Source organism: Arachis ipaensis, chromosome B04, assembly GCF_000816755.2.
Source record: "Arachis ipaensis cultivar K30076 chromosome B04, Araip1.1, whole genome shotgun sequence".
Taxonomy (NCBI): Eukaryota; Viridiplantae; Streptophyta; class Magnoliopsida; order Fabales; family Fabaceae; genus Arachis; species Arachis ipaensis.
In genome coordinates, this window is record NC_029788.2 from 74,722,381 (window position 1) to 74,744,003 (window position 21,623).

The 21,623-nt window shown below is 37.7% G+C and overlaps 1 long non-coding RNA gene across 1 annotated transcript; it reads right to left on the reverse strand.

Annotated features, from left to right (window-relative positions):
* Nucleotides 1,970-20,999, reverse strand: LOC110270673. The gene is made up of 3 exons (XR_002360315.1): nucleotides 20,985-20,999; nucleotides 11,819-11,821; nucleotides 1,970-2,120 (listed from the first exon to the last, which is right to left on the reverse strand). It is a non-coding gene; the product is annotated as an uncharacterized LOC110270673 (long non-coding RNA).

The following is a 21,623-nucleotide window of genomic DNA, read 5'->3' on the forward strand; positions in this document are numbered from 1 at the left end:
TAGTTTTGGCATCTCACTTTCCATTGAAGCTCAGAATGATTGGCATCTTTTAGGAACTCAGAATCCAGATGATATTATTGATTCTCTTAGTTAAGTTATTTTTTATTCTTGAACACGGCCTCTTTAGAGTCTTGGCCGTGACCCTAAGCACTTTGTTTTCCAGTATTACCACCGGATACATAAATGCCACAGACACTTTAACTGGGTGAACTCCTTAGGATTGTGACTCAGCTTTGCTAGAGTCCCTAGCCAGTGGTATCCAGAGTTCTTAAGCACACTCTTTGCTTTGGACCATGACTTTAACTGCTCAGTCTCAAGCTTTTTACTTGACACCTTCACACCACAAGCATATAGTTAGGGAAGCAACTCATTTGAACTGCCTAGGCTAAGATATTTCTTTTAGGCCCTCCTAACCATTGATGCTCAAAGCCTTGGATCCTTGTTCTTGCCTTTTGGTTTAAAGAGCTACTGGCTTTTTGATCTTGCCTTTTGGTTTAAAGAGCTATTGGCTTTTTCTGCTTTTTATTTCTGCTTGCTTTTCTTTTCGTATTTTTTTCTTTATGCTGCTTTTTCTTGCTTCAAGAATCAATTTTAGGATTTTTCATATCACCAATAATATTTCACTTTTATCATAATTATTTCAAGAGCCAAATTCTTTAACTCCAACATCAAATATGCACTATTTATTCATACATTCAGAAAATAAAAGTGTAAGACCCAAGACTTTTGAAAAGTCCTATTTTGAACTAATCTCAAATCATATATTTATTTATAGTTTTAATTTCAGAAATTATTTTTATTAAAGATAATTAAAGGCAATTAATTGGATTTTAAATAAATTAAGGTTTTATCCGAACTCTATACTTATGGATTATTTTCCTATTTATGATTAAAGTTCTAGAAATTTGAAAAATAATGAGGTTTGGCTATTTAAATTAGAATTTTGTCTAATTTTATAATTATTGAATTATTTTCTATATTTAAATTATAAAATTGGTAGTTATGAAATAATAAGAATTTTATATGATTTGATTTTAGATAATTTAATTTATATCATTTAATACTTTAAGTTAAAGATAAAGAAAATTAATTATATTACCATGTATTTTTAATTAGAGTAATTTATTAATAATTAATTAGTATTTTTGTACCACAAATAATATTTTAAAGTAATTTTAGAGATTAAATTAGATTTTCAAAATATTAATACTTTATGCTCCAATTTTATTAAAATTATTTTACTCAACTTAAACCCAAAATCCCCAATTCCATACGCAAACCCTAACCCTAATTAAACAAAATCCCAAATTTTCCCTAACCTCACCGCCACACTCACCGCCCTAACCCCTCCCATAAACGCCACTAACAACTATTTCAAAAGAAAAAAAAAAGAAAAAAAAAGAAACACTGAGCAGAGAGAAGAGAAAGGGAGAAAGAGGAGAGGGAAGAGAGGAAGGGGGACGAGCCGGCGCTGGTGGGCCTTGCCGTCGCCGTCGACATTGCCCAAAGGATGAAAAGGAACCATGCGAGCAGAGGAGAGGAGGAGGCCACTGCTATTGTCCACGCCGTCACTGTCACGTTGAGCGTGCCGCCAACGTCGTTGCTGCCGAGTGAAGCCGCAAACATCGCCGTCACTGGAGCAAAGAGCGAGAGAGAGAGAGCTTCCAGTGGAGAGAGGGAAGGCGCTGTCGTGCAGCGCGAAGCCGCCGCCACCGTCGCATGCTCTGTCACCACGGTTGATTATGGGTTGCCGAGCCTCGCCGCCGTGCCTAGTTGCCAGAAAACGGCACTGTCGTTACTGGAATCCACTGTCGGTAAGGGTTTCATTTTTAATCTCTGTTCTTCTGAATTCCTTGAACATTGTTGTCACTACAGAGCTTTTACAGTTGCGTCGTCGGAGCCTGGGGCTGTTGTTGTCACTTGAGTAGCTGCCGGAGCTTCTGCCCCTCCGTTGCGGAATTTTTTCTTTAACTGTGGTAATTTATTCTAGCCTTGGATTTCTTACCGTTATTATTCTGCTATAAAATTTTGAGAAGTTCATGATGTTAATATGCTAGGGTTGAGTTCTGGAAACTGTATGATTAAAATAGAGGCTGTTGCGGTGTCATCCTTCTTCGTTTCTCGTGGTTGCTGCCGCGAGTTAAGACTAAAAAGGGACCCTTGACGCGTTAACCCTTAAAGGTTTCGACTTTTGAGGTAGGGGCATTTTTCTTAAACTTGTTTTACTTTTCAGAGTTGTTATAAATCGATATTAATGTGTAAAATACTTTTTTGTGATTTCGTGAGTCTTATGAATTGAATTGAGTTGTTTTGGATGAATGAGATTTGTGAGTTTGATTGATTAATTGATCAAATGAGAAAGTTGAATATTCTAACTAGTTGACTGATGTGATTAAAGTGGTTTTCCTTGAATTATTGGAAGAAATTTAGTATTGGCATTTAGTTTAATTTTAGAAACGATTTAATATTGAAATTTGATTTGATATTAAACCCGATTTAATATCGGAATTTGATTTTAAAATAAATTTGGAAGAGACTTAATATTTGAAAACGGTTTGTTTTGTTGAGAATGATTTGCTATTTTGGAAAATGAATCGAAAAGGGTTTGAAGAACGGTTTGGTTTGAAACTGTTTAGAGAAGACCGAGAATTCTTAATTATTGATTGATTGCTATTGGTTGAAGTTGGTTAAAATTGCGATTTATAGGATTGGTTGATTGAATTATGGATTTTGTAATTTCCATGGGTTGAATGTTGTTGTTGTGATAATGGTTATTGGAAGTGATTTTTCTGATTAACAGGTGTTTGGTTTGGTTTGGTTGGGACCCGAAAAGGGTGGCAGAATCCGAGTTTTAGAGGAGATGCTGCCAAAATTTTATAAAATTAGAAGTTTCATTTGAAGTAGTTATTTTAAAAGGTTTAATTTTAAGCATTATATGATTTAAGATTACTTCATTTATCAAAGGAAAAGTTATGTTTTGGATTGGGAATTGTTAGTGAACGGAATGGAAAGAAGGACGATGAGGATTTTCTTTGACATATGATTTTGAATGAATTTGGAAATGAGATATGGATTGATGAATGATGATGATGTTGAGAATGACTTAGACATTGATGAATGTTGAATGAATTATTTATATGGCTTATGAAATTGAATTATCTGAGACACAAGTTTCCCTGGGTAAATGCAGTGGCTTGCCATCACTTGCTCTAGGTTGAAAGCTCGATACTCTGTTGACCCTACGACGTAAGTTGACCGGGCACTATATAAATTTTCGAGAATGTAACCCCATTGAGCAATATTGATTATTTGAGAAAAAGCTATGCATAGACTCTTGGGGATGCACGTTGGGGGACAGTCTAAGTATTTTCAGACTTGTCGAGTTGGCTGGATAACCGACAGATGAGCCTCATCAGCCATAGGACAGGCATGCATCATATACATTTGTATGATTTGCTTGGGTTTGAACGTGTTTTGGTGTGCCTAATTGTTAAACTGTTCTTAACTGCTACCTTAACTATTTGCTGTAACTACTACCTAAACCTGTGCTTTCCTTATCTGTCTTACCTGTGTTTGTCCTAGTGTGCTACATTTGAGATTGAACTTTGGTGCTGAATTGATGATTGTATTGATTGGTTGCGTGGTTGGTTTCTGATTGAAATTTTCTTATGAGAAAAGAAAGACTTTGGATTTTTGAAAGATTAAACATTGTTTCTTTGAAAAGGTTTTGAACGATTAGCTATTGGATTTTAAAAGGATTCATAAGGCAATGATAATCACTGAATTTGAAAACAGTTTTCTTATTAAATATCTTCTTATGACAATTCTAAAACTCCGTGGTGAGACCGTGTGGTTAGGTTCTCACCCCCTACATCTTTACCTTTTCAGGAACCGGATGAAGAAGCATTATGAAGAGTTATACTGCGTTTGGTTTATATGTTGTTGTATTAGTTAGATTATTTTCTTCCCTCGTCTTTGTTATTACAATTTTGTAAGAGGGATAGGAGTTGTATATATATATAGTAAGATATTATGTAAGAAGTCTTGTACATGAATCTATGCCTGCTTGTTTCTTTTAAGATAAAGTTTTTATTTCTGGTTTTTTTAAAGAAATCAGCGATACTGTGTTGAGTCACAGGCTCCTATTTTAATATTAAGTATATAAAGTAGTTGTAATACTCCTAGCTATCAGAGTCACGCAGCCGGAAGCATGACATTCTGGTAGTGAGGGTGTTACAAAAAGCAATGTCACCACATCGAAATAATTGAACTATTCTTAATGTATGACTCAAAATTCATGCATCTTACTTTTCTTTTTCAATAAAATAAATTTTCTTTTAAGCAAGGTGATAGATGCGTGGAATATTTCATAGCTTTAAGACATGAAAACAAATGATCATGCACTAGAAACAGAGAATAAAACAAAATACATGGAAAACAGAAAAAATTAACATAGGCAACAAGGGAGTAAAGGGAAGGAATCCACCTTAGTGATGGTAGCTACTACTCCTTCTGGAGGATCCAATGGAGTGCTTAATTTCCTCTATGTCACGCCCTTGCCTCTGTTGTTCTTCCGTCATAACTCTTTGTTCTTCCTTCATGAATTTTTTATCTTCTCTTATATCATGGAGGATGGTGGAGTGCTCTTGATGTCCCATCCTCAGCTGATCCCTGTTGGAGCTCAATTCTCCTAGAGAGGTATGCCATTGGTCCCAAAAAAATTTTGGGGAGGAAAATAGATCCTTGAGGCATCTTAGGGATTTTTCTGTTGAGGCGGCTCCACATGCTCTTGTTGTGGTCCATCTGCCAGTTCTCTAACATGATCCATCCTTCTTTTAGTGATGGGCTTGTCCTCCTTAATTGGGATGTCTCCTTCTGTGACAATTAGTGCGGAATTTACATCTGTGACAATTAGTGCGGAATTTATAACCCACAAACTAATTGTGAAGTATATATGGAGAAATAGTTAAGGTTTCAGAGATATCTATCTTCCGGATTGACTTTTCTTACCAACTATTTTGATCATGCAAGATTCAATTCATGGCAAACTATATGTGACTAAATCCTAATTCCTTAGTCCTTTTTAGTCTCTTCTAACCTTCATCAACCACCAATTCCTTGGTCACTTGATTCCAATTAGAAGGTTAAGTTCAATTTTAGTTCATATGCCACAGAAACCTTAATTATCCAAATATAAGAAGATTATATGTCACGTATCCCATTAAGTTCAGATAATTAGAAATTTAGGAGAATTTTTGTTTTCAAGCTATTGTTCAAGTAAAGAGCTTTTCCAAGTTATACAAGAACTCAATTAGAACAAGGGTCATACTTTCGTTTCACCCAAATTCATATGATAAAGAACGAAAATAATTTTTGAAATAGAAATCAATACATGAATTAAAATAGAAAAATAATAATATCAATCCATACAATAGACAAAGCTCCTAACATTAACAGTGGAGTTTTAGTTGCTCATGGTTCAGAGAGAAAACTAGGATTCTGAAAAACTGTCAAGTGCGGAATGAGGTAGAAGACAAGAGAAGAGCCCGAAGGGCTTATTCTTTTTCCTTTTATATCTAATCCTAATTAATGTAAATTATATTTCCTAAAACTAAATAATACCTTTTTCAATTTTAAAAATAAAATAAAGTTCAATCAAATTAAAATACTATTTCGTGCATGCTTTGTACAGTGCGGGGACCACTTGATTCTTAAGAGGTGGCGCCAAACTTGGAGAATCCCAAGTTTGGCGCCGGGAAGGCTGTGTGAAATCTTCGAAGTCTTCCTTAGCTGGCGCCAAACTTGAGTTATCCCAAGTTTGGATTCAAATCATCCGTATCCATTCCTTGGAGTCTCTTTAGTTGGCACCAAGCTTGAGGTATCTCAAGTTTGGCTTTATCATGCCCGTGTGCTTCGCAGAGAATGGTGAGTGTGGCGCCAAACTTGGAGAATCCAAAGTTTGGTGCCGTGAAGGCTGAAAGTAATGCGAGTTTGTGAAGCACACCTGGCACCAAACTTGGAGAGTCCAAGTTTGGCTTCACCTCCTTATTCTGCTGTGGCTTCATTTCTTCACGCAAATTCTGTCAAATTCGTCCAAAATACTACCTGAAATAAACAGAATTGCACACAACTCAAAGTAGTATTCATAGTGGCTAAAAGATATTTAAATCTTGATTAAACTTAACAATTTAAATGCAAATTCACTAGGAAAAGATAGAAGAGATGCTCACGCATCACAATACCAAACTTGAATTGTTGCTTGTCCTCAAGCAACCAGAACTAATACATATTTAAGATGTGAATTTGCATGAGGAGTGAGAGTTCAATTAGGCTCATGTCTCTTCTTGAAGTGGGGCTTGTCTATTGCAATACTGAATAGTTTTGGCATCTCACTCTCCTTTGAATCAGAGGAATGTCACTGTCATTCGGAATTAGAATCCAGATACTATTATGAATTCTCTAATCTTTATACTTCAGTTTAATCCTTGAACACAGCAAATATCCTTTAATTCTCTTTTCTTTGGTGCTTTGCACCTTGAGCCTAGCCGTGCCTTTAAATGTTTTGTCTCAAGCTTTACTTGATACAAAAACACCACAAGCACTTAACTGGGGAACTCTTTTTAAGCTCTGATTTTTCTTTTAGTTGCTCCCAGATAGTGGTGCTCAAAGCCTTTAGCATACTCTGTTAATTGCAATTGATCTCGACTCCTAGCGTTCTGTCTCAAGGCTTACTTGACACATTCACACCACAAGCATATGACTAGGGAAACAACTCTTTGAGCTTTTAATCATGTCTAACCTCCCTAGTCATTGATGCTCAGAGCCTTGGACCTTGCTCTTTATTTTTCTTTTGCTGTTTCTGTTGCTTCAAGGATTAAGCTCTCACTAACTTCAGAGAATTCATAATATTTCTCTAAATTTCTATTCCTTATACATCAACATCCCTTGATTCAAATTCAAATATGCATGGTTCATGTCATGCATTCAGAATCATAACGAATACCACCACATTTAAGTAATTAAAACTATTCTTTGTTATAAATGCTATTTCTCAAGCAATCATCTTTTTCTTCTTCCTTTTCTTTTGAATTCAAGCTAAGTGAGCAATACATGAGATACTTTTTAGAATTGAAAGCAAACAACAGAATAAAAATAAACTAGAACCTAGGAATTGAAATAACAAAGGATCATGCAATAACTAAGACAAAACAGGAAAAAACAGGAACCTAACATAGTAATGGAAAAATAATATAGGATGTGAAAGGAACTAAGCCACCTCAATCTCCCTGGTGGGGGTCTCTCTCCTCTGGCTGTGACCTGTATGGTCCTCTCAGGCGGCTATAATCCTGTCCCAACTGATAAATCTCCTGGCGCTGAAAGTCCTGAGCAGCTCTCATCTCATCAAGGGTGGTAGTGAGATGCTCCCAACGTGTGTTCTGTGTCACCCTCATCTCTTCAATAGACGCAGTGTACTGCTGCCAGCAACTGTCTTACGTGATCCTCATTTGTTCAATGGAGGATATGAGCTGCTGCCAGTATTCTTGGGGTGGAAAGTAGTGTCCCAGAGGCAATGGGGGCTGATCCTATTGAGCCTCTTCTTCAGCTTGTTCTACTCTGGGGAGCCTCTGGTATTCCTTGACCAGTTCCATAGTCTTCTTTGTGATAGGTCTCTCGACTGGAATAGGAAAATCATTCTCTACCTTCACCCTAGCGGCCTCACAGAGACGGTAGATGAGACGGTGTTGGCGATGACGTGATAGAATTGCTGAGCAATAACATCCTCCACTTCCACTACCTCTCCTCTCATAATGCAGTGAATTAGAATGGCCCGGTCCACAGTGCACTCGGACTGGTTGCTGGTGGGCATGATAGATCTTTAGATAAAATCCAGCCACCCCCTAGCCAAAGGAGTCAAGTCACTGCTCTTGAGATGGCATGGCTTTCCCTTTGCACCCAATCTCCATGATAAACTGCTATTTTACGGTTTATTTTGTATTGAATTGAGTGGATTTTATCCATTATTCTCACACTTATGCATATTAATCGCATGTTTTACATTTTCCTTCTTGATTTTGTGCTATGATTGAAATCGTGCTTCTTTGGCCTTAGATTTGCTAATTTTAATCTTCTCTTATTGCCATTTGATGCTGTGATATGTGTGTTAAGTGTTTTCAGGTTTTATAGGGCAGGAATGACTTAGAGGATGGAAAAGAAGCATGCAAAAGTGGAAAGAACACAAGAAATTGAGAATTTTAGAATCTGGTAGCGACGCGCATGCATGGGCGACGCGTACGCGTGACTAGTGCATTCGACAGATGACGCGCACACGTGGTTGACGCCTACGCATGGCCAGTGAAAAGTCCAGCGACACATACGCATGGCTGACGCGTACGCGTGACAGAGTGTCACGTACTGCATTAAACAGAAAACACTAGGAGCGATTTTTGGGCTGCTTTGGACCCAGTTTCAGGCCCGAAAATACTGATTAGAGGATGCAGAGTGGAGCTGGAAAGGGGAATCAATCATTCACTTTTCATTCATACAATTCTTTGGTTTAGATGTTGGTTTCTAGAGAGAGAGAGGCTCTCCCCTCTCTCTACGTTTAGGGTTTCTTTTTTCAATTTCTCTTTAGGTTCAGGTTCAATCTTCCATTAATTTAGTTTTTGTCTTACTTCTATTTGTTTAAGGACTTTAGTTCATCTTCTTCTCTTGTTAATTTCCCTTTTTCCTCATTTTATATTTATGAGCTCTTGTTACATTTGATTTCTATTAATGCAATCTATGTTTTCCATATTTATTGTTACTCTCTTTTATTGTTAGTCATTGATGCTTGCAATTGGTTGTTTAAATTTAATATTCCTTATTAACTTTATCATGCTTTTATTTTGTGCCTACTAAGTACTTGATAAAATGCTTGGTAGGATTTTAAATTAGATTTTTATATTCTTAGCTTGGATTGAGTAATTTGGAGACTCTTGAATTGTCAAAATCTCTTGTTGGTTAGTGATTGAAAGTTGCTAGTTGGCTTGAGCTTCACTAACTCTAGTCTTTGATTAGGATTTGTGAACTCAAGTTGACTTGCTCACTTGACTTTCCTTCAAATGTTAGAGGTTAACTAAGTGAGAGCAATTTGCAATTACCACCACAATTGACAATGATAATGAGGATAGGAATTCCGACTCTCAACCCTTGTTAGGACTTTTTCTTAGTTGTTAGTTCATTTTCTTGTTATTTACATTCCTTGCTTATTAAACTCAAAACCCAAAAAGATACAATCTCATAACAAATAATAAATATACTTTCTTGCAATTCCTTGAGAGACGACCCGAGCTTTAAATACTTCGTTTTATTTTTATTGGATTTTTATTTGTGACAAACAATCTAAACATTGATTGAGGTTTAATTGTCGGTTTAGAACTATACTTGCAATGCGATAATTTTTGTAAAAAATCTTTATCAACATTTTTCCTCTGTCACTCCACTAGGCCTTTGGAATGCATATATCAGCGAGCACTTGCTCTAGTTGCTGATCTCTGTTTACCCTCTCACTGTAGCATCGAAGTGTGGGCGCATTTTGTGGTAATCGGAGGGTCTGTCGGATAGTTTCCAGACTAAAATCAATGATTCTTCCCCTCACAAAGCTTCTGTGGTTCCTTTCATTAACTCCAGAGACATCTTTGTATGTAATTCACAAATTCCCATAAAATTCCTAAATCATCAATTGTCCGACCTCCATATGCGGATTACATAGGAACTGCCATCCTCGTCTCTGAATCTAGTACTGAATTTTTAGATACTCATCCGGTTGGAGTGCAAATCACACTTTCGGCAATACAGGCCTCTTGCTAGTAACCTCAAAGAAATGTTCTTCATGTAATTTAGAGCGAAATCTCTATGCCTCATGAGAACCGATGGCCGGTTCCTTTCCTTTCCTCTTTTTGGAGGGTTGAGTGGTCTTTGGTGCCATGAAAATAAACAGATGAAAACCAGCAAAGTGACAACACCAAACTTAGTAGTTTTACTCGTCCCCGAGCAAATTAAAGAAATACAAAGGGGAAGACAGAGGTAAGGGAGAGCAGAAATTGGAAAAGAATAAAATAAAAATTAATGCTAAATTTTTTCCCTTTTTTTAATGAAATAGAAGAAAACAGAAAGGGATGAAGGAAGGAGGAGGGGATGGACAGAATGGGGTTGGGGTGGGTGAGGAAGGGGGTACTGTTAGCTTGAGGTGAAGGTTTAGGGGTTATTGTAGTTGTGGGTGGACAAGGGAATGGGGGAGGCTTTTTGATCTTCGAAGAGGGTGTGGGGGAAGCTATGGTGGTGGGTATAGAATGAGGGAATGAAGTGTTGTGTGATGTGGTCAGAAGAAGGAAGGATGGGGTTTATATAGAAAGTGGGGTAAGGGTGGATTGGTTGGGTTGAGGGTAGGGGGTCACGGGTGGGTTGGGGTATTGGGGAATAATATTTAGGGAAAGGGAGGGGGGCACAGGTTTGGAAAGGGATGCAGGGGCTGGGGAATTGATGAGGGTTAGGTGGAGACCAAATAAGGGGATTTGGTTTAGAATTGCTGAGATTTTGTTTTATTATAGGCCAAAGTAACAAAGCAGGTGCCAAACTTGGAAAAGCTGAAGTTTGGTGCCACCCCTCCAGAACTAAACCTCCACTTTGTGCATATCATGTGGCGCCAAACTTGGATATCCCAAGTTTGGCACCACCCTTCCAGAGTACAATTGCCAAGTTGCGTGTTGTGTCCGGTGCCAAACTTCGAAGGCCCAAGTTTGGCGCCACCTAGTCCACAGTAGACATTCCCAGGGTGGTCAAAAATTTTTCTAAGTGTACTGGTTCTTGCTCTTAATATTCTGCATGATCAAAACACACGTAAAATAAAGAAAAAATAGTAGAAACTCAAACAATACAAAATTAAATAAATAAGAAGCAAAGCGAAAATCAAACTGAAGGATACAAAAATATCGTGTCGCTTCCCGACAAGCGCTTCTTTAACGTCACTAGCTTGACGGTTAGTTCTGATAGTTCAGCAGATGAGCAGACCTTTGGCGATCAATCTTGCCTCCAAGATAGTGCTTCAACCTCTGGCCATTAACTGTAAAATTTCTGTCAGAATTCTCTTCCTGAATCTCTACATAACTATACGGTGATGCTCTGGTAACCACAAACGATTCTGACCACCGGGATTTCAGCTTTCTGGGAAAGAGGGATACAAAAACATTGAGTAACCAAAAATGGTCCTGACCACTGGGATTTCAGCTTCCCAGGAAAGAGTTTAAGCCTTGAATTGAACAGAAGTACCCTCTGACCTGGTTCAAAGACTCTGATGGCAATCTTTCTGTCATGCCATATCTTTGTTCTCTCCTTATAGAGCTTGGCATTCTCATAGGCTGAATATCTGAATTCATCAAGCTCATTCAACTGAAGCATTCTCTTTATTCCTGCAGCTTGAGCATCAAAGTTCAGAAACTTGATTGCCCAGTAAGCTTTATGCTCTAGCTCCACTGGCAAGTGACAGGCTTTACCATATACCAATTGATAAGGGGACACGCCAATAGGAGTCTTGTAAGCTATCCGGTATGCCCAGAGAGCATCATCAAGCTTCCTAGACCAGTCCTTCCTTGAGATACTAACAGTCTTTTCTAGAATCCTCTTGAGTTCTCTGTTAGAAACCTCAACCTGTCTACTTATCTGAGGGTGATAGGGGGTTGTGACTTTATGATGGACTCCATACCTCTGCAGAGGTGAGTCCAGCTGTCTGTTACAGAAGTGACTTTCACCATCACTAATGAGTGTCCTTGGGACACCAAACCGGCTGAAAATGTATCTTTGAAGAAAGCTCATCACCACTTTGGCATCATTAGTGGGCAGAGCCACAGCTTCCACCCACTTGGACACATAATCAACTGTCACCAAGATATGGTTATTGGAATATGAAGGTAGAAAAGGTCCCATGAAGTTAATACCCCACACATCAAACAACTCAATCTCAAAAATCTCCTACTGTGGCATCTCATGGTTGGCAGGGAGAGTCTTAGCTCTTTCACATCTGTCACAGTTCTTCACAAATGCTCTTGAATCTTGAAAAAGAGTCGGTCAGTAAAAACCACTCTGAAGGACCTTTGTAGCTGTCCTTTCACCACCAAAGTGGCCTCCATAATCAGAACCATGACAGTGCCAAAGAATCTACTGTGTTTCCTCATTTGATACATATCTTCAGATTATACCATATGAGCATCTTCTAAAAAGGTATGGATCCTCCCAAAAGTAGTACTTTGCATCAGTCAGTAGCTTCTTCACCTGTTGTTTACTATACTCTTTTGGAATAAAATTCATGGCTTTGTTATTTGCAACGTCTGCAAATCATAGAGCCTGCTGAATGAGGAACAGTTGCTCATCTGGAAATGCCTCAGTCATAGTTGTGGGTGGTTGCACTCTTGTTTCAGGTTCATTTCTAGAAAGGTGGTCAGCTACTTGATTTTCTGACCTTTCCTGTCTTTGATCTCAATATCAAACTCCTGAAGAAGTAGCACCCATCTGATTAATCTTGATTTCGAATCCTGTTTGGTTAGAAGGCACTTCAAAGAAGCATGATCAGTATAAACAATAACCTTAGAATCAATTAAATAGGACCTAAACTTATCAATAGCATACACAATAGCTAAAAAAATTTTTCTATAGTTGTGTAATTCTTTTGAGCATCATTTAACAAATGACTAGAATAGTAAATGACATGTATAAGCTTGCCATGTCTCTGTCCTAAAACATCTCCTATAGCATAATCACTAGCATAACACATTAATTCAAATGGCAAATCTCAGTCAGGGGGAGCTATGATGGGAGCAGAAGTAAGGTTTGCTTTTAGAGTTTCAAAAGCATGTAGACATTCAGTGTCAAATACAAAAGGAACATCAGCAACTAAGAGGTTACTGATAAACCACTATTTTATGGTTTATCTTGTGTTTAATTGAGTGGATTTTATCAACTCTTTACCCACTTATTCATACTATTTGCATGAGTTTACATTTTCCTTCCTAATTATGTGCTTTGATTGAAAACATGCTTCTTTGGCCTTTATATTTCTAATATTAATCCTCTCTTATCACCATTAGATGCTTTGATATGTGTGTTAAGTGATTTCAGAGATTACAGGGCAGGAATGGCTCAGAGGATGGAAAGGAAGCATGCGAAAGTGGAAGGAATACAAGAAGTTGGAGAAACTGCTAAGCTGTCCAGCCTGACCTCTTCGCACTCAAACAGCTATAACTTTAGCTACAGAGGTCCAAACGACGCGGTTCCAGTTGCGTTAGAAAGCTAACGTCCAGGGCTTCAATTTGATATATAATATACCATAGTTTCCTTGACGCTAGGCGACGCGACCGCGTGCTCCATGTGGCCGCATCGCAGTGGCGAAAATCAGCGTGTTTGAATTCGCAACCAGCGAATTCTGAGCTGTTTCTGACCCAGTTTGCGGCCCAGAAAATACAGATTAGAGGCTATAAAGTGGGGGAATGTATCCATTCATGGGGGAGGCTTTCAATATTCACAATTATAGGAGTAGATGTAGTTTTTTAGAGAGAGAAGTTCTCTCCTCTCTCTTAGGATTAGGATTTAGGACTTCTCTTAGTTTTAGGAGTGACTCTCAATCCCAGGTTCAATGTTTCTTTTATTTATTTCTCCAATTTAATTTATGAATGTCCATGTCAGATTTAAGTTCTTTTGTGAATGCAATTCGAGGTATTTTTAGATTTAATTTTGCTTTGCTTCATTTATAAATGCTTTTAATTTAATTTAGATATTTTCCCTTTTGGCTTTAGTTGATTAATTGGTGACTCTTGATTTATCAAACTCATTGTTGATTGAAAATTGGAATTCTTCAAGAATTAATTCGAGTTCCAATAACTCTAGCCTTTCCCAAGAAAAGACTAGGACTCGAGGAATCGAAATTAATTCATCCACTTAACTTACCTTCATAGTTAGAGGTTAACAAAGTGGGAGAAAAATTCAATTCTCATCACAATTGATAAGGATAACTAGGATAGGACTTCCAGTTCTTCACACCTTGTCAAGAGTTTATTTTTATTATTATTTTATCTTTCTTGTCATTCAACTAACTTTTTACCTTAATCCAAAACCCTAAAACACACTTTTTCATAACCAATAATAAGAACACCTCCCTGCAATTCCTTGAGAAGACGACCCGAGGTTTGAATACTTCGGTTATCAATTTTTAAGGGGTTTGTTACTTGTGACAACCACAACGTTTGTACGAAGGGATTTCTGTTGGTTTAGAGACTATATCTACAACGCGACTGTTTTTATAAAATTTTTTACTGGCAAAAATCCTAACGTCAAAATGGCGCCGTTGTCGGGGAATTGCAAACGTGTGCCTTATTATTGGTTATTGTAAATATTTGCTTTTTGCTTGTTTATTTGTTTTTATTTTTGCTTCTTCATAAATTAAGAGGTTATTTTCTATTTAGTTATTAAAAATTTTTCAATAAAATTTTTTTTTCTTTGTGTTCATCTTGATCTTCAAGTTGTTCTTAATTGTTTTCTTCGTTTTGATATAAATATTTTTAAGTTTGTTGTCATTTTATTGTTTTTCTCTTTCCTTATTAAATTCAAAAAATTCAAAATTTAAAAATCAAATTTCAAATCTCAAAATTCAAAATTCAAATTTCAAAAATTTAAAATTCAAATTTTAAAATTCAAATTTTAAAAATTTTCAAATTTCAAATTTCAAAATTTAATTTTCAAATTCAAAATTTAAATAACCTTTTAATTTAAAATTGTTTTTATTTTCATTTTTAATTTTTATTTGATACTATGAACTCTCACCCCTTTGGCTATGAGTCTGGTTACAATTATGTCGCAGGAAGAAGAAATTACAATGAGAACAGGCATCAAGGTTGGAACAATCAAAGATGGGAGGAGCCACAAGGATTTGATCAACCCTCTTGGCAACAACCACCTCCAATGGATTATCAACAACCACCACCATATGCCTATGAACCCTTTCCTCAACATGACTTTGGACCACCATACTCACAAGCCCCTTACCACCAAACACCCTCATATAATCCTAACCCTTACCCACCATACCAACCACCTTATGAGCCATATGAACCATATCAAGAACCACCACTTCCCTATGTACCATGTCCATATCCATCACCTCAAGACTCAATAGAGCGTCTCACGGAAACATGTGCAAAACTTCAAGCAACCATTCGCCAACTGGATCAAGCAATAAATCAATTAGCTTCCCGATGTTCGGACACTCAAGGAACCCCCATGGCTTCATGTGGATAATCTAATGAAGAACGTAGTATGAAGGAGATACTAGAAACTCCAGTGGACAGTATGGAGCATGACTTTGTACTAAAACAAGTGGAGGAAGCTGTAATTATTGAAGAGGAAGAAATGGTTGAAGACTTAGGAGATGCAGAACCTCCATGGGAAAGTCCAGTCATAGAACCTCCTTCCAAGACGTTTGAAATTGATGCTGAGGAGGGTGTACAACCTCCAAGGCATATCACAGTTGAAGACTTGGAAGAGGTTGATCAAGAGATGGAGATTCAAGAAGCAGAAGCACAACCTCCCATGCCCTTGGAAAGCAGTGAAGAGAAGATTGAATTGGAAGAAAGCTACCAAGAGGAAGAGGTTGAAATTGAAGAAGCTTGCAAAGAGGTAGTAATTATCAGAGAAAAGCACAAGGGAGTGGAGCTTGCAATTTCATTAAAAATACCTCCCCCTAAGTTGCCATCATCCTTCACAACATTCAAGTGGGTAAAATTCATATCCCTTAGCTTTCTAATTCCACTTGAATATGGGCTACCGGAGACGGATGGTCAACTTAGAACTCTTTGTAACATTAAGAGTAAGAGGAAGATGGCCAGTGGTAAGAATTGTCCTGCAAGGTTCATCATGGTTGGAAGCTTTAAGTTTAAACGCAAAGGTTGGTGTAAAGCTCAACTGAATGGGTCTAGGAAGCTGTTTGGTAGCTGTAGTGAGAATTCAAATTGCTTATCACCCAGTTGGAAAAATACAGATCCCGACAAAGATGGGTGTAAAAGCAAGATTTGGGATCCTGGAATCTGCTCTGACACTTGTTACCCCGGGAGCCTAAGAATCTGTTTGAACATTCTTAAGGGCTTTACCTGCTTAGTTTGGGACCCCGGAGGTTACTGGAGATACAAACATTGTTGGAGATTCCTGGATGAGTTCAAACACAAGCCACCATAACAGGGAGCTCACCAAATGTCCAACTTAAGGACTTTAACTAAAAGTGCTAAGTGGGAGACAACCCACCATGGTATAATCATTCCTTTCTCAATTTTAATTTTATTTCATTTTGTTTGTTTTTTATTTTATTTTATTTTTATTGAACCTGGAATTATTCATAACATCCATATCAGCACTGCATTTGCATCTGCATATTGCATATATAAAAAAAAAAGCACGCACGCGACATGGCAGCGTCACCAGTGCAATGGGAAGAAAAGAAAATGAACAGAAAGTCACGCGAGAGCATGGCTGGAGGTGTGCCAATGGCACAAATTGCCCACGCGACCGCATCGCTGATGCGACCGCGTCATATGGGAATAATGGCCTTTCACGCGACCGCGTGCCCCACACGGCTGCGTGACCAAGATTTCGACGTCAAGGTGGTGCACACCCGAAAGTTGTGCGAGAGTGGTGCTGGATTGGTGCTGAACGCATAGTCCTTCCCACACGGCCGCGTGACCCACGCGACCGCGTCATATTCCTCTAAAGCCCACTCAAGCGATCGCATGCCCCATGCGATCGCATCACTTAAAATTTGGCACTAATATGATTTTGAACAGAGAGTTGTGCCAGCGCGAGGCTGCCCTCGCGCCAGTAGCATAAACTGTGTCACACGACCGCGTGACCGACGCGACCGCGTCAATCAGTTTAAGCGCAAGCCGCACGACCGCGTGCCCCACGCGACCGCGTCGCTTGCGCCGCACAGCTTATCCTTATTTGCCAAATATCTTATCTTTTCTCCCCCAATCCTAATTTTTCCCCCCTCCTTTCTTACTTACTTCTTCTTCCCTTCTTTCCCTTCTCATTCTTCTTATCTTTTATTTTATTTTACTTATTTTATTTGCATATTTCATTCATTGCATTTTAATTTTGTGCATATTTTTATTTTTCTTTTCTAAATTTATTATTTTACCATTGGTGTTAATTTTCTTATTTCACTGTTGCATCTTCTCTTGAATTATTTTGGGTGCTTAGTGACTTGTTTAATTCTGATTGAGTAATATTATTTAAATCAATGCCAATCTTTTATATCTGTATTACTTTTGCATGGACATAAATTTATATTATCTCTCCTCCCCCACTCTCTTCCCCATTGTTGCAAATTTTACACCATTGGTATGCCATGTGCTTCTATTATTTTCTCACGTACATGTTGAAGCTTCCATGTAAATGAGACCCTTATCATTTGGCATTAACCCAACTATACTTTATTTATTTTCTTATCTCTATTATTGGGTTACTTTTCTTCCCTTTTTCTTTCAGGATGGCCACCCGAAAGAAAACCAAAAGACGTTTACATGGGGAGACAAGACAAGTCCACCTGCACAATCTTTGGAGAACAGCATCAGTTGGAACAACCCGTCCACTTGCACGTCTTAGCATGCACCGAGGACGGTGCAATCTTTAAGTGTGGGGAGGTCGATACCGATCTCCATGGGTTAGTTACTCTTCCATCTCAACACCAATGGTTTATTTTTTTTCTTATTAGTTGTCGCATTTGCATGTTTGATTGCATATTTATTTGATTTTGTGCATATTTTACCACTTGGTTGAAGTAATATTTTCTTTTTCAAGAAACCTTTTAGAGCATTTCACTAATTTTAATAAAATTTAATGTTACACTTGTTTGAAGAAATATTATATTGGAACATGGTTTAGAGCTCGAACACACAAAACCAGTGAGATTTTGAGCTTATTTGAATTGGTTGCATTTTATCAACCAATATTTTATTTTTGGTGTGTGTTTTTCTCTCTAAAATTGTGATCTTTGTCTTGCTTGATTCTATATTTCCATGGTTTGATGTATGCATGCACTTATATAATTGAGGCCTTTGTTTCACTGAGCTTACATACCCATATGGCCTTACCTTTTATTATCCCTTGCAAACCAATTTTGAGCCTATTTTACCCCTTTGTTCGTTTTATTTAGCACATCATTAACTCTAAGCGAAAAACAATAATGTCCTTAATTTGAATACTTTGGTTATCAATTTTTAAGGGGTTTGTTACTTGTGACAACCACAACATTTGTACGAAGGGATTTCTGTTGGTTTAGAGACTATATCTACAACGCGACTGATTTTATAAAATTCTTTACTGGCAAAAATACTAACGTCAGTTGCTCAATGGTTTAGCAATTTTAGAAAAATCCTTTATAAATCTTCTCTAAAATCCTGCATGACTCAATCCCTTTGCTCTATCAACCACCACCTTGGCTCTATCAACCTCAATCCCTTTGCTTGAAATTCGGTGTCCAAGAACAATACTTTCTGTAACCATGAAATGACATTTTTTCCAATATAAAATAAGGTTTGATTCTTGACACTATTTCAAGAGCAGAGATAAATGCTTAAGCTAGGATTCAAAGGAATTACCAAAAATAGAAAAATCATCCATAAATAATTCAATAAACTTTTCAACCATATCAGAAAAAATTGAAAACATACACCTCTAAAAAGTTGCTGGAGCATTACAGAGTCCAAATGGCATTCTCCTATAAGCAAATACTCCAAAAGGACATGTGAATGCTGTCTTCTCTTGATCTTGAGGGTCCACTACGATTTGGTTATATCCAGAATATCCATCTAGAAAATAATAAAAAGCATGACCAGCTAACCTCAAGCATCTGATCAATGAAAGGTGATGAGGGAAAAACGATTCCACACAAAACTCACTGGCAAGTGAACCGGGTCGTATCAAGTAGTAATAACTCACAAGAGTGAGGTCGATCCCACAGGAATTGATGGATTGAGCAACTTTAGTTAGGTGATGAATTTAGTTAGGCGAATATTTGTTAAGTGATTTTGATTAACAGAAGCTAAATTGCAAGTAACTGAAAGGGAGAAGGTAAATTGAGCAGAAAAGTAAAGTACAGAAGAGATAAATTGTAGAAACTTAAAATGCAAGAAAGTAAAAGAGCTGAAACTTAAATTGCAAGAAAAGTAAATGACTGAAACTTAAAGTGTAAGAAACTTAAATTGCTGAATCTAATTTGCTGGGAAATGTAAATTGCATTAAGAGTAAAGGGATTTGGGTGTTGGGATTCAAATTCAACTAGAAAATATAAATTAAAGTAAATCAGAGAGCTATGAGATGCAGAGATTCAGATCTGGATCTCAGTAGCAAAACTGAAATGGTAAATTGCTTGAAGAAACAAACAGAAAGAAAACTTAGCTCAATTGTGAAATTATAAAAGAGAAATTGAAAAGTGCAGAAGAGCAATAAGATCAGAAAGCAGATCTAGATCTCAATTGCTCTCTTGAACAAGTAGAAAAGAAATTTGCAGAAGAAATAAAAATGAGAACAGAAAAGGAAATTCAGATCCAACTTTTAATTCTTAGAAGAACAAAAAGGAAAAGTAAAAGATTATTCTAAGATGAAGAATTTCAATGGAATTTCCCACTCTCAATTCAAAATCCAAAAAACAGAAAGTAGAAGTTGCAAAAGAAAGAACAAAACAGAAAGAAAATAGATCCAATCCCAATTCCCAAATTCAAAACAAATGAAAATTAAAAGTGAGAAAACTAAAATAAGCTAAAGGTCTTTTATCAAATCAAATCTACTCCTATTTATACACTTTCTATTTTAGTTACTAAGCATTTGGAATGGGCTTTTGGCTTTGGACTTTGAAGAAACAATGGATCCGGATGGCACTTGATTGAAATTGGGTTGGAGGCATGCTCCAGTAGAGCGCTCCGTTGGGTTTTGTGAACTTGGCGTTCACTTCTCCTTGTGCCAATTTTTGGTGCGTGCTTGGCCTCTCTAGCGTTCAATAAGTGAACGCTACGTTCACTCTTTGAACGTGACTGGTGCATGCTTGGCTTCTTTGAGCGCTTCGTTCCCTCCTTTGAACGCTACCTAGCTGAGCCTTGCTCCCTTGCTAGCAATCCACGAAAAAGGGTGAGATAGTGAACGTGGCATTCACTTCTTTGAACGCTACCCCTTGTTTTGCTTTGAGCCCAGCTTCCATTGGTTTAAAGGTCACAAAAACGTTGCCAAAAAGGAATGCTACGCTCTGATTTTTGAACACTACCCTTCCTTGGTTTGCTGGGCTTTGCTCCCTTGTTTCCAAGCCTTGAGTCGCGAGAAAGTTCACTAAAGTGAATGCTCCGTTTGCAATTTTGAGCGCTACCTAGTGCTTTCCTCTTGGTTGATGCCCGAAAAAGGTGAGGGTAGTGAACTTGGCATTCACTTTTGTGAACGTTACCCTTTTGGTTGGCCAACAATCCGTCCAAGCCAAGATCCACGAGAAAGGTGAAAGAGTGAACGCTACGTTCACTATTGCAACGCTTTCTTGGCTTTTCCCTTTCTTCCTCATTTCTTCACCTACAAGCAACCAAACAACCAATCAAAGTCTCACCAAAATCACAAGATCTTTGTATCATTCATAGAATCAATTAATTCTATCATAAACCTTATGATTTTGTATAAAATAAATGATGTTTGATTAATTCAAAATGATCATGAAAATCCACTCCAATCACTTACTTATTGTGCAAAAAAGTGCATAAAACCTAATGAAACTAATGAAAAATGCTTGTAAAACTAGTATAAGATGACTTGTCATCAAAAGGCAAGGGAAAGTGATCCTTCCTTGTAGCAGTGTTGAGCCTCCTGTAGTCTATGCGCATTCTCCATCCTGTGACGGTTCTTGTAGGAATTAGCTCATTCTTTTCATTCTTGATCACTGTCATCCCTCTTTTCTTGGGAACTACTTACACAGGACTCACCCAAGGGCTATCAGAATAAGGTATATAATGTCGGCTTCCCATAGTTTCATTACCTCTTTTTGGACCACCTCTTTCATAGTTGGATTGAGTCTCCTTTGTGGTTGCACAACCGGTTTAGCATCATCTTCAAGAAGGATCTTGTGCATACACTTGGTTAGACTAATCCCCTTTAAATCACCAATGGTCCACCCAAGAGCTGTTTTATGGCTCCTGAGCACTGTAATAAGTGCATCTTCCTCTCTTGGCTTCAAGGAAGAGCTAATAATCACTGGATATGAATCATTTTCACCTAAGAACACATATTTCAGAGAATGAGGCAAAGGCTTTAGCTCAAGCTTGGGAACTTCTTCCACCTTAGGCGTGCTCACCATGTCTTTCTGGAGTGGTAAATCATCAATCTCAAGTAATTCATATTCAGAAAGAGGATCCAGAATATCATCAAGTACCTCAGCTTCTAGCACCTCTTGAACAAGTGGTTCAACAACATCAACTTTCATACACCCTTCAGAATCATTAAGGTTTTTGAGGGCTTCAAATACATTACGGATCACCTGTTCTTCGTTGACCCTCAGGGTGAATTCACCCTTTTGCACATCA